The sequence below is a fragment of the Magallana gigas genome, chromosome 3 (genome assembly GCF_963853765.1).
Source record: "Magallana gigas chromosome 3, xbMagGiga1.1, whole genome shotgun sequence".
NCBI lineage: Eukaryota > Metazoa > Mollusca > Bivalvia > Ostreida > Ostreidae > Magallana > Magallana gigas.
The window spans coordinates 58,057,110-58,069,811 of record NC_088855.1 but is presented as its reverse complement, the minus strand read 5'-3'; positions in this window follow the sequence as shown (position 1 = coordinate 58,069,811).

The following is a 12,702-nucleotide window of genomic DNA, read 5'->3' as shown; positions in this document are numbered from 1 at the left end:
GATAGACGACCTGGGAGCTACAGTGCCTACCATAGGAAAAATCTGCAATTTACGGCGGACAAAAAATTGCGCTAGTTTTGGACTTATTAACCTTATTTTCACACAAATTCTGTAAAAAGAATTAATACCATTAATTTCTTCACCCAATTTACTACTGATATCGCCACTTTACTTGCCTCAGACTTTCTCTTAAAAATGATAACCGACCTCGGATAATGAAGTATGTTAATTTACGTCGAGATCGAGAGTCGCCATTTTTAAATGTAAACAAACTTGCACCACTTTAATTTACAGGGCTGCTGATGGTGTTCAAAAGAATATCAGAGGCAAGTGAAGTGACGATATCTGTAGTAAATTGTCCGAGGAATTTCTTGGGATCAAATATTTGGACAGAATATGATCGTAAATGAGATTAATCGTTCCAATACTAGCGCATTTTTTGTGCGCAGTAAATTCCAGTTTTTTAGAATGGGAGGCACTGTAGCTCCCTGGTCGTCCATCCGAATTTTTTCAGACCGGGAGCTACAGTCCTGCAGCTAGATAAAACTATGTTAAAAATGAAATGCTTGTTTGTTATAATCTTCAAGGGATTTTTATGCGTAAGGTTATTGACGTCTTATAGCAATGTGTTGTGCGGCTCAGAATTATAAAGTTTACAGAAAAGGTTTAGGTTAAACACGTGGTAAAACATGTGAGTAAAAAAATACCATGATTTGCAATGGTATATAATTTTATCCAACTCGTTTTTGTATCAATTTGCCAAGGTTTTGGGATAGAAAATACACAACTCGTTGGATACAAATCATATACCATCGAAAGTCATTAGAGATTCTAATATAGAAAAGTATATTTATCAACCGATATATTTGTTTGAACAACTATAGGTTAAATATGTGTTTCAAGGTACTAAAGGAACTATCCAAAAGACCTCTGTGATCCATTATTTATCATTTGCATTTAAAACAGGTAAATGATTATGCAACGTTTTTTAAATGAAATTCTGAATGCAGTAAGAATGCTAAATACTTGGATAATTGGACACAAAATACACTTATTGCATTTTTTTTTATAAGGAACAAAGGAGGTCATCTTTACATATTATATGTAACTAATTAACACAGCCAGGCGGTATTAAGGAATTGCATGTTTTACTTTCACGCAAATCTTGAATAAGTCTTACAATCAAATTCACAGACATCATTTTTCTGTAAACCATGCAGGGATTTTTTCAAACATGTTAAATGCCAATATTTATCAACGTTATTGTAGTTTTTTTTAAAAAGGTTCAACTACAAACAGTCTAAATAACTTGACTAACAATCAATATTGACTGAAACGACATGGAATCGACGTGAAGGAATTATTTGTTAACTGTTGAATTAGATATATTATACTTTCAACAAAGGCCTCACGTTTGCACTTATTACTTTAACGCAGTGAAGTTGATTTGCTCTTTTTCAGACACGAATTTGTTCTATAGATTCTTACCGTTAAGTAATGACAGAAATTGTTAAATTTTGAAATATCAAAATAAAAACGATGCTTTTAAATGTCATTAGCATAAATAATATAATATTTTAGAAATATATTGCAGACTTGAGTATTCGATTTATGGTTTAACCTTATGTCGGATTATGCTTATCAAAACATAGGATAGCAAAGCTTTTGTAAATATCAATGCACGGGAAAGATCGTCTTGAAACATTTCGAGTGTTTGTCGTTAAAAGTAATGGACCTGTACTATCTGCTCTGAATAATTGGTCATTAGCTTCTATACAACAACAACAGTGTCATCTTTATGACGAACTTATTGGAATTTGGATTTAGCAGGAATTTGACGAACATAAATATCTACAATTGTAAAGGTATATTAAAGTTTGTTAATTGGTTTGAAGATTTTACTTAGCTTGTTACAACCTTTCTGCTAAATAAACAATCTGATTTATTCTATACACAATACAATTCTCCACTCATAATATTTATTCCATACCACCTATTTCTGGACAGCTGTCTAACATTAAGATCTAGTAAATGATTCCAGACTGTCTTTTTGGTGCTAGAACCACCATGACGTCATAATTGATTTAATGAAGCTTTTCCCGTATATTTTATGGCTTTAATGAAATTTTGTAGAAAATAAAGCAATATTTTGACATTCTATATTCAATCACGGGAGAAGTAATCCCGGTACCTATATCAAATTTGACATCATTTTAAAGAGGAGGTCAAGAGCTTGTTTAATGCCAGTTTGAAGAGACTGTAGGCATTCTAGATCTATTTCATAAGTTAAAAATGGGCAATGGATTTGTTACTTATATCCTTCATATTTCATAGAAAATGGTTGTTTCAATATGATTTTTCATTGTGTTTTCCAAACATTTTAACCCAAGGTACACCCTATGAAACAAAGATATTGTTATGAATCACCATTAAAAGAGTTTATATCATAAATTTCATAAACCTGTAGGCACCTTTCATTTACTAGATTTATACCTTAATTCTACATTGTACACAACTAAATTTTAATTTCTATATGTAAACACCTACAAAAAAACCTACTAGAATGTGGCAAAGGGAACAATGCCATCTGGTGGTACCAATCGCTATGATATATCTTATTTTTTCCCTGTCTCTATCTAATATTTAATTTGTTTAATCAATTGTTTCAAAAAAAAAAAAGTATACAGAATGTCTATACGTGTAAAATGATTTTTTGTGTTAGATTACAGGTGCTCTTCATTTGTTTACCGGAATGACCAAGAATTTTGTCCACTTACCATTTCAAGATCACAAGGGAAAACTTGCAACTCGGAAACCTTTCTCTGCAATTCATACCGTAAAACTTCGGATAACTACTACAAAATTACCAATAAGAATCGCATCAGCTGTATGTCAACTACGGAGGAAGTAATGATTATAATAGTCAACCAGTGTCTAAATTCTCATACATGTGTGAGTATGTAATCAATGTTATGTCCTAATCATCATTTGTTAAGTTTGAATACACACTTGTTGAATTAATAGATGTGTTCTACCTTCTTATCTTTTACATAGTGTTAATGTTTTTAAAATGAGTTTAATAAAAGAATACTAGTTTGTGTATGGCAAACTAGCCTTCTCCTCAGAGTAACTGATATACAATATGTCAGAAGAATTAACATATGGCAATACATGTATTTAACTACCATGGCACAAGGTATCTTTGAATGCAACGAACAAAAGTGTAAACAAAAATATAAAATCTATTCAAATGAACCCTTATATAACAAGCGGTGTAGATAATGGTATTTCAAATAATGAAAAACTGTTGGTGATAAACTTTGTCTAAGATAAAATGTTTAGTTTGACTATTCAATATGATATCAATAATATTTATTTAAAGCATGTATAATTATCTCAAAAATCATGTCAAATTTGAAAAATAAATGATTCACCAAAATTGGGTAAGTTTCAGAAATATATGCTCATGATACTAACATATTCAGTTGTCTAACATATATATAAATGTTTAAAAAGGTAGGTTTGTTACAACCCCATTAAAAATATTTATGGATTTTAAACATCAAACAGAAATGAAAACTGTTTTGAGGCAAAATTAGTTTTTAATTAATAGCTTAAATATTTTTTTCCACTTATTTTTATGAAAAAGTACACATTTGTCCGAGAGACAAAAATGATTTCAAGATTCTACTAATTTGATTTCAAAAATGCCATATCTTCTTACCCTTTTTATCGACATATCTCATCGAACTTTTTTTTACCATATACTGTTGTTAAAAGTCGTGGACGTTTTTATCATACGTTTTTTACAATAGCGTTAAAAAAATTCTAAACTTTATTGAGCTTCATTGATTAAATGACAAATAATTCTTAGGATCAAGTTTTTACTTTTTTCATCGATTATTTGATTTAAACTTAGTCAAAAGTATGCAAACATAATGGTACATGTAATATGATGTCGTTTTGAACTTAAACTTAATTAGTTTTGAGTGATCATGCAGTCATTGATAACTTCCTTACTGAGAGTTGAAAAACTTTCCTCATTGTTAATTATGGCTTCAGGAAGTTAGGAAGAGTTTCTAACAACTATTCTAATATTTTCACAATTCGTCACGGGGAAATCTCGTTCTACAGGCAGATCACCAGGACTCTATTTGTTCACAACATTGCATAATTTTCATACAATATATTAACTTTTGAACAATACTTGGGCGATTTGATCATATTGCATGTTGTTAAGTTTAGTATAAAACCTGATTTGCAAAAGAAATGCTATTAATTTATTCGTTATTTGTCTGACTGATGGTACTGAGTAAACTCATATTTATGTGTAACTAACATTACCACTTGAAGACAACAATTAATATTAGTAATAGTAATGTTAACTGAAAACTTTAATCGTGCTGTTCATTTTATCTTTCGCGATGTCATTGAAGAATCATCTTAACTGATGTAAATGAAATGAAAACAAACACTTTGAATAATATGAAACCTGTAGCATGTCAATGTTTTGGCTGGTAAGTCAAAACTCGTTACATTTGCAATTTTTGTCAGATTCCGACGTTAGGAAGAATAATAACCTTCATAGAATAATGATGTATATGTTTTCCAAACAGAAAGTCGGGAACGGTATGAAATTCTACAAAAATTGTTGTAATCTATATATACTTAACTCTATACTCTATAATTACATATGTCAATCCGTTCTTGCAAATAAAATAAGGATGTTTGGATAAGTGATGATAATTAATATTACTTCAAAACAATTTAAAATGGAAGAACTCAACATAGGGAATCAATTTTCCCTGCAATGTATTACCATAGAGCTCACAGCTCGATCATCTTCGAGGGAAAAAATTGTTTTTAAAAATGCACGGAATATTTAGACACGTAATACACACTACAATGGCTTTGGAATGCAAAATTCACATTTATTAGCGCTATCTGAAAGAGTCGTAGCGATAAACTTTGCATTAAAATACCATAATTCAATGCATATCACATTTGTTGACTTGTCTAGTCTGAGTGGTAACCGCTTTTGAGGCCCATTGCTAAAAGAGAGACTATGTAACTCCAGTTAACACAACAACGATAACACAACGTTTGAAAACTTTTGCAAATGTCGGAAAATGCATAAGGCTTAAAACATGAACATTACTTTGAAGAACTGTTATTAATAAAGCACTGGATAATTCTAAAAATTTGAAGATTCAAAATTCTATTGATCCTGCAAATCACACACAATGATAAATAGATATGACTAACTGACTTTAATTCCTGACTTATTATAAAGTCATGTTCATTGGAATATGTATGTTTGATCTATGTTATATAAAGTATATATTTTATAAATGATACATGAACATAAAGTTTCAGGTGTCATTTACTTTTAAAGATTAAAACAAGTGTCAATAATGCGAGTAATTTGATTTGCCTACAACGTCAATTTTATGTAGTAAAATTCCAGTACGTGCATAAAGAATCTCATTTGCTTCTATTCTGCAGCTTACACAGAAACAAAACTTAAGATGTAGAACTTGTCAATAACCTTTTTAAACTCTCTTAGAAAAGACACAGATGAACACGCTTAACCATAAATTACTCTTTAGTTCTGAATTTTTACAGGGAAATTTTATTTCATTTATAACAAAAACGTCCTGATGGTGAGTTATGGCTTACCATTATCTGAAGTTTGTCTTATGTTTTGCATCAGTCTCCAACGGAATTTTTCAGTCTATCTGCAGGCCACCTGGGTAAGGAATGTTAATCTTTTATATGTCAATTTTCTCCTTGAGTCTGACGGTATACAAACTTGTATACCCTGGTGTAAAGCAATATCAATTGTTGCTCATAAAACATACCAATCTATGGTAAATATAAAAAAAGTTATCATAAAATGATATATCTTTATCCAAATTAAACGCGTAGCCTGACTACTCTTCTATGTGATTAAAAACAATGATATTTTGATACTCATTGCACATCTGATCATTTTTACCAACTTCAACAATAGAAACAAATAAGAAACAATAACATTTTGTTTTATTTTTTTCTTTAATTTTAGCCTGATTAGAGTCAGTAGAGGTATTTCTATCAATAATAAGCTTGCCGTTAAATAATTACACTCTCTGATCCCTACGTTTATTATTTGATATATCGGTGTACTTACTTACTTCATTATCATTTTGACAAATTATAACTCTTATTTAATAGGACAGATTGTCTAAAGATTACACCAATTTCTATTTGAATCCTTTTGTAGTCCCTTTCTTGCTGCTTACTTTAAGGAATGAAAAGAAAACCTGTATCATTTATTACATTGTGTTATTAATGTTTTCAGATATATTTTTAAACTTTAAAATTAATAAGCTTTGTAGAACAGATGGTATACCAATTTGCTAAATGAAAGCAAATGTTTCCATTCTATATCTAACCACGGGAAAAGTAATTCCGATACCTATATTCAATTTGACATCATTCTAAGGGGGGGGGGGGGGGTCAAGAGCTTGTTTAATACCGTTTTGGGGGAAACTGTTAGGCATTCAAGATATAATTCATTATTAAATATTGGACAAAACTCTGAAATTCATTACCTATTTTATTCATATTCCATTGAAAAAGTGGAAAACATGATTTTTCATTGTGTTTACCAAATGTTTTAGCCTGTAGGCACCTTTCATTTACTAAATTTTGACCATAAAGGAAAACAAATAAAAAAGCTCTTACGGTGTTTTTTCATTGATGAGCTACATTATCGAAATTAGTCTGTATAGAAACCAAACTGACTCCCACTGCAGTTAACAATACTTAAGACAATATGTCACCATCTTCTGATGTTCGTATTAATGGACACTCTTGACAGAAAGAGGAACAGGGAGTATTGTAAGGACTGTTTAACATTTAAAACAAATACATGTTTAATGAAGCTAAAAAAAGTTAGACTCTTCAAGATTAGTTCTTAACAACAGACACACAGTCAAATGATTAAATCATTAAAAGACTGTTCTCTCTCTCTCGCTCGCGCCCTCTCTCTCTCTCTCTCTCTCTCTCTCTCTCTCTCTCTCTCTCTCTCTCTCTCTCTCTCTCTCTCTCTCTCTCTCTCTCTCTCTCTCTCAGTACTTTAAACATTCAAAAAATCGAGCTCTAAACTAGTTCGATCGAATTAATCAAATAAATATCCGGTATGAAATATTTCCTGACTAATGTGATTGAAACAATGCATGAGGTTTTGGAGATGGTTTCAATGTTCGCATTATTCATCGCAGGGTACTCTCAATCTACTTGCAGACCTCCAGGGTAGGTAAATAGAACCTAAATATGGAAGGAAAATATTAAATCTACAACTCAACATTGACGCAAAACATAATATATCTTTATTGTTTAAGATTTAAGATTTAAAACATCAATTCAAAATATATTATTCAATATTATTTGATTATTTGATAGAAATTCAGAAAATCTATACATTTAGGTGATCTACTTGCTGTCATGATTTCGTAAATATTCCCATAAACCCAATTATCCAACAATTTGTATCATGCCATCGATTTGAGAGAATTGTTTTTATTTATACTTCTATTTTAGAATTTTAAATCACGTTATATATATATATATATATATATATATATATATATATATATATATATATATATATATATATATATATATATATATATATATATATATATATATATATATATATTGTAACTAGTGTCTAACTTCGTATGTCACAAGGAAGGAATTGGTTAAACTTCAACATGTGTCTAAATAATCCAATTTAAATAAAGTCACGTAAAATTTATCTTATATGTAGGAAGTGTTTTTTTCAATTTCAAAATGAAGTTTATGCAAGTGTTTGTGGGACGGGGGTGAGGGTGAGAATATGTGCTATTGATATCTTACACAGAACTCAGAGGGCTTGATAAGTTGAACTTCTTGTGACATTTTTGTGCATCATGTGTAATTTTCAACAGCGAAGTAGAAAATATTTATTTCTTTTTTATGTCCAAAAATATTTTAAACAATTAAATTTCAAATCTGAACTGGACTTTATGTTTTACGCGGGTTGTGTCAATCCTGAACTGTTTCAAAATATTTTACACTCGTGATAATATAGTAGAATTAATAAAAATTCCTTTTAATTTTATCCATGTACAAAAAGAAAAGGAACACATTTTGCTACCACAAGATGCTTTTTTTTTCAATATTTCAGCTTAAACAATTTTACTTTTACTCTCAATCACGATTTTTAAAACATTTTTTTGCAAATGCAAAGAATTTTTCAACAAATGCAAAATAAATTTTGATGAAAGATTAAAAAATCAAATTAAACCTAAAACCTTTGGTATACGTTTTGCATTACTATTAATAAATATGACCCGATACTTAGTATAGGTTTACACCAATTGTGTTAATTTTAGAGCTGACGGAATCCCCTATTGCTGTCCGTTTTACTTTCTAAAGAACAATACTTGTGAAGGTAAGTTCTATATCATGTCCTATTAGGGTTGTTTGGAAATTATTGAAACAACACAAATATTTTTTTTAAGTGACAAATTTTGAAAGTGATAAAATTTGGCATAAATATTGAAGAAACCTAAACAAATAATTAAGCAGATTAATATTACAAAATACTTAATAATTTTTTTATGCTGTTACATAAACAACTCGGTGGTCGAGGTGCTTGGCGCTGTCTAAACTCGGAGTTTTAAAACAACAACCTATACATTTACATTTTTAGTGCTGATGATCGAAATACTCACAGTTGTATGTACTTTATTTTTACTTTGTTACAATTAATTTTTCATATTATGATAGTATGAGGATTCAAAGGGTCTTTTGGGGTTTTCATACTTATCCCGCTAAGAGAATTTTCAGGCTATTAGCCAGATCCTAAATTCATGAAATTTGGCTTACGTTTTGGTTTTATTAGTTGAATGGATAACTTTCTTTTGTATTATGTGCGGAATATTTTTTCGGTCCCACCTTCTGCTGTATTGTTGATAATTTACTAAATGTATGAATTCTCACAGTTTCATGTTTTTATTCAGTATAACCTCATCTGGCATTTTTAATAAATGCTCTTCACACAAATTATTGTTTTTCTTAATCAAGGTAGCAGCATAACAGAGGTGCAAATGTGTTTCAGGTTCTATTCAACAGTAATTGTAATGTGTTTGATTTGAAATACGGAGACGGTACAAAATATGTACCAAGAAAAAGAAATCTGAATGCGACTATTTATTGTATTTTGAGGTCAAAGTGGCGCAGCAAGAATACATCAAATCGGTGGGAATCACGGAAGACCTTTTCTGGCCAAGAAATTGCTCAAACAAAAACCAATACTATGAATAGGGATAAAAAGCTTCAATTAATCGGGGTTTATTTACTAATTGCTTAACTAGAATTAAAACAAAGGGACTAAATATCAAGTACTTTTACACACAAACGGATTTCAACAGTTCAAAGATATATACAGAATGAATGTTAGAGACGTTTCACAGTAAGTTGATTTTTTAGAAGAAATACCTCGATTTTTTTTCACACAAAATCACGAATTGAGAGATTATGTAATTGTTGAAATTTTTAAATAAAAAGAAAAGATGAAAAATGAATATTAAATTATGTTTTCCGTTCGTATGTCAGGTGTTTAAAACATAGGAGCAAGGCGAAAATGACGTTGCGATGACTTTTTGGTTGCTCCGGGTATATGGGTGTAGGCAGGTTTGCCGGAAATGAACAAATGATGTCATTAACTTTAAAATTTTCACGTTAATAAAAGGTGTCCTAGTTTATTTTCTGGTCAAATTTTAATGATACTGGGTATCTTTTTTCCAAAGAAAGTAAGAGTAAATGTCTCAATAATTTCCAAACAGCCCTCTTATATTACGAAAATGAGTTATCAAAAGACTATCATTTATTGTAAAATGAGTGATAGTGTAGAAGGTTAACAGATCTGTTTTGGCACTGAATTTCGATGTATCCTTTCTAATTACAGACACTAAATCCTTAGGAAAATATTGAGAAAAATTATTGCTGTACCCTGGCCAATTCGTAAGCTGGTCAGCTTGTTTTTAAACTTTTTCATTTTTTAAATCGTTCAGACACCATTTAATTCTAAAAATTAGGAAAGATTTAAAACAAAGAAGATTATTAATTTAAAATAATAAAACCTGTATCACTTGTTTTGTTCACACTCTTTTGAAAATAGTACTCACTTTTTGTTGTTATTTCAACATTGTGAAAAATATTCACAACAATTTGCTATGATTGTGTTTAAGAAAACAATTACACAAAAATTAAAGAAAAAACCCCATAGTAATTAGCGTTAACATCTATTGCCTTCTATCCTTGTTATTATTTAAGACTACGCTTTGCCAAAGTTAAAGGGTACCTGCAGCCAGGCAAGTAGCATCGTTTTTGAAAGTGGGGGGGCCAGACTCATCCAAAAAATCTTGACAAGCAAAGGAAAAAAAAAAGGGGGGGGGGTATTTTAAAGTTTCCCAAAATCTTCAAAATCCTAATCCGTGGAGGGTGGGGGGGGGGGGGAGAGCTGGCGTAGTATATAACTTCAATTTCACTCCTAATTTTCTTATTTTCATATCAATTTTTAACATACTCCCAAAAAATTGGGGGGGGGGGGGGCAACTCCAGGATAATTCAATTTTTTATATGTGAATTTTTAAAAAATTGTTGCTGCAAGAAAAAGGGGGGGCAGGCCCCCCTGCCCCCCCCCCCCCCCCGATGCTACGTGCCTGCCTGCAGCCAAGCCGATGTGAAACATATGTCAAAGAGTTTAATTACAAAAATTTAATGCAAAAAACCGCATCGAAATCGATGCAAAAATAACGGAGTTACGCCGCTTCAAAGTGGCTATTTTTACCTGCTTTGGGAAATCTAATCAAGAGAAAACAGAATTGACGTCACGAGGTCAACAGGAGGGAAATTTCTTTACAAAGCTACAAATTAAATTCGATTTTTCAGCCAAAATGATTAATATAGGTCTGATGTTTTGACTTACCTAGTTATTTTAAGTATTGTAGATTTAGAAATTTGTATCCGTAATTATCTTATTACAGTCAGATTTATTTTTAAAGGATTTAAAAATTTGCTATTCTCGTCGCCTTTTTACCGATGAATACAATATCTTAAAACGCTTGCATGGGCAGATTTATGTTCATTATTCATTCTTTGATTACATAATATCCTTTCACATACGAGTGATCCGAGACAATGACACAGGTAGACAGGTAAACTAACGAAGCCACTGCTCCAGACACACGTGTATCTGGGGTATGTATGCACATGGTACACGACTGGTAAATTGAATTGTGTATTATTAGCTACTCAATTGTTAAACAAAAAGAAAAATAAACTAGACTCTTGTTGCAAAAGCAACAAAAAGGTCTTCCGTTTTGATATACATGTATCAATTTAACTGTCAGACATTGCTTCTCTAACAGAGAAAAAAGTGGATATGATAATTATTGTGAATGATATATACGGACGTTACTTACATGTAAAACAACGAGAATGAAAAAGAAATCAATTTCTGAAGTACTTTCTGTGACGACCGGAAGTAACGCCGAACTAAACAAAAATGTTAACCATTTGTACAATCATAAGTTAATCTTTCCTCAAAGTTTGGTTGTTCACGTGTCTGCCAAATCTAAGATCTCTTTGAAACAATATTTTTGTCTCGGGACCGGAAACGAACAAACGGAAGTGATTAATAAATACAAAAGCTGGTATTTCCTATACATTTGCTCAGCGTACATCACTGTGTGTCAAGCTAGATGAAACACCCAAGAAAGTCAGTTAAACTTGTTAAAAACATGATTTGTTTGAACCCACCCGGTAAAAACCGGAAGTGACAGTTGACAAAATTAAACCCGTTAAACACATCCCCAATCAAATTTTTATCAATCATGAAAGATTCGTGTCTCAATCACTTAAAATGACAAAAATCTCGCGGACATCAAATTTGTAAAAAACAAAGCTACATAGAGATATTTGAGATCTCTCACCGGAAGTAATTTTTTTTTTGCTAATTTAACATAATATAGATGACATATGTAAGATTGTATACTGATATTTTCATTTTATGTAAAATGAATAAAATATGAAAAAAACAAAAATTTTGAAGTGCTTCCGGTGACGACCGGAAGTTACGCCGAACAAAACAAAATAGTGTTAACACATGTACATACATAGGTCTATCATCCCACAAAGTTTGGTTGTTCAAGTCGTCAACGTTTTTGAGATCTCGTAAAAATAAGGTTTTTTGTCTCGGGACAGGAAACGGACATGCGGAAGTGCTCAATGTAAATTGTATGAAATATTTCTTGTATATTTGCCTTTTGTACATTATTTTTTATTTATCTAACTAAAAATGTCAAAGGGAAACAGATAAACTGATAAACAGCTCGATTTTTTTCAACTCTTCCTGTGTGGACCGGAAGTGACGGAAGACAAAATGAAACCAGTTAAACACATTTTCAATCATATGTCTATCATCCATGAAAGTTTCGTGTCTTGATCACTAATAGTTTCTGAGATCTTGCGGGTACAAAATGTGTTTAAAAAAAGCTACCTGAGATGATTGAGATATCTCACCGGATGTAGAATTTTTTTGTTGAATTAACATTGCATAGATAACTTATGTATAGATTTATACTGATATAATTATGTGGAAAATGAATT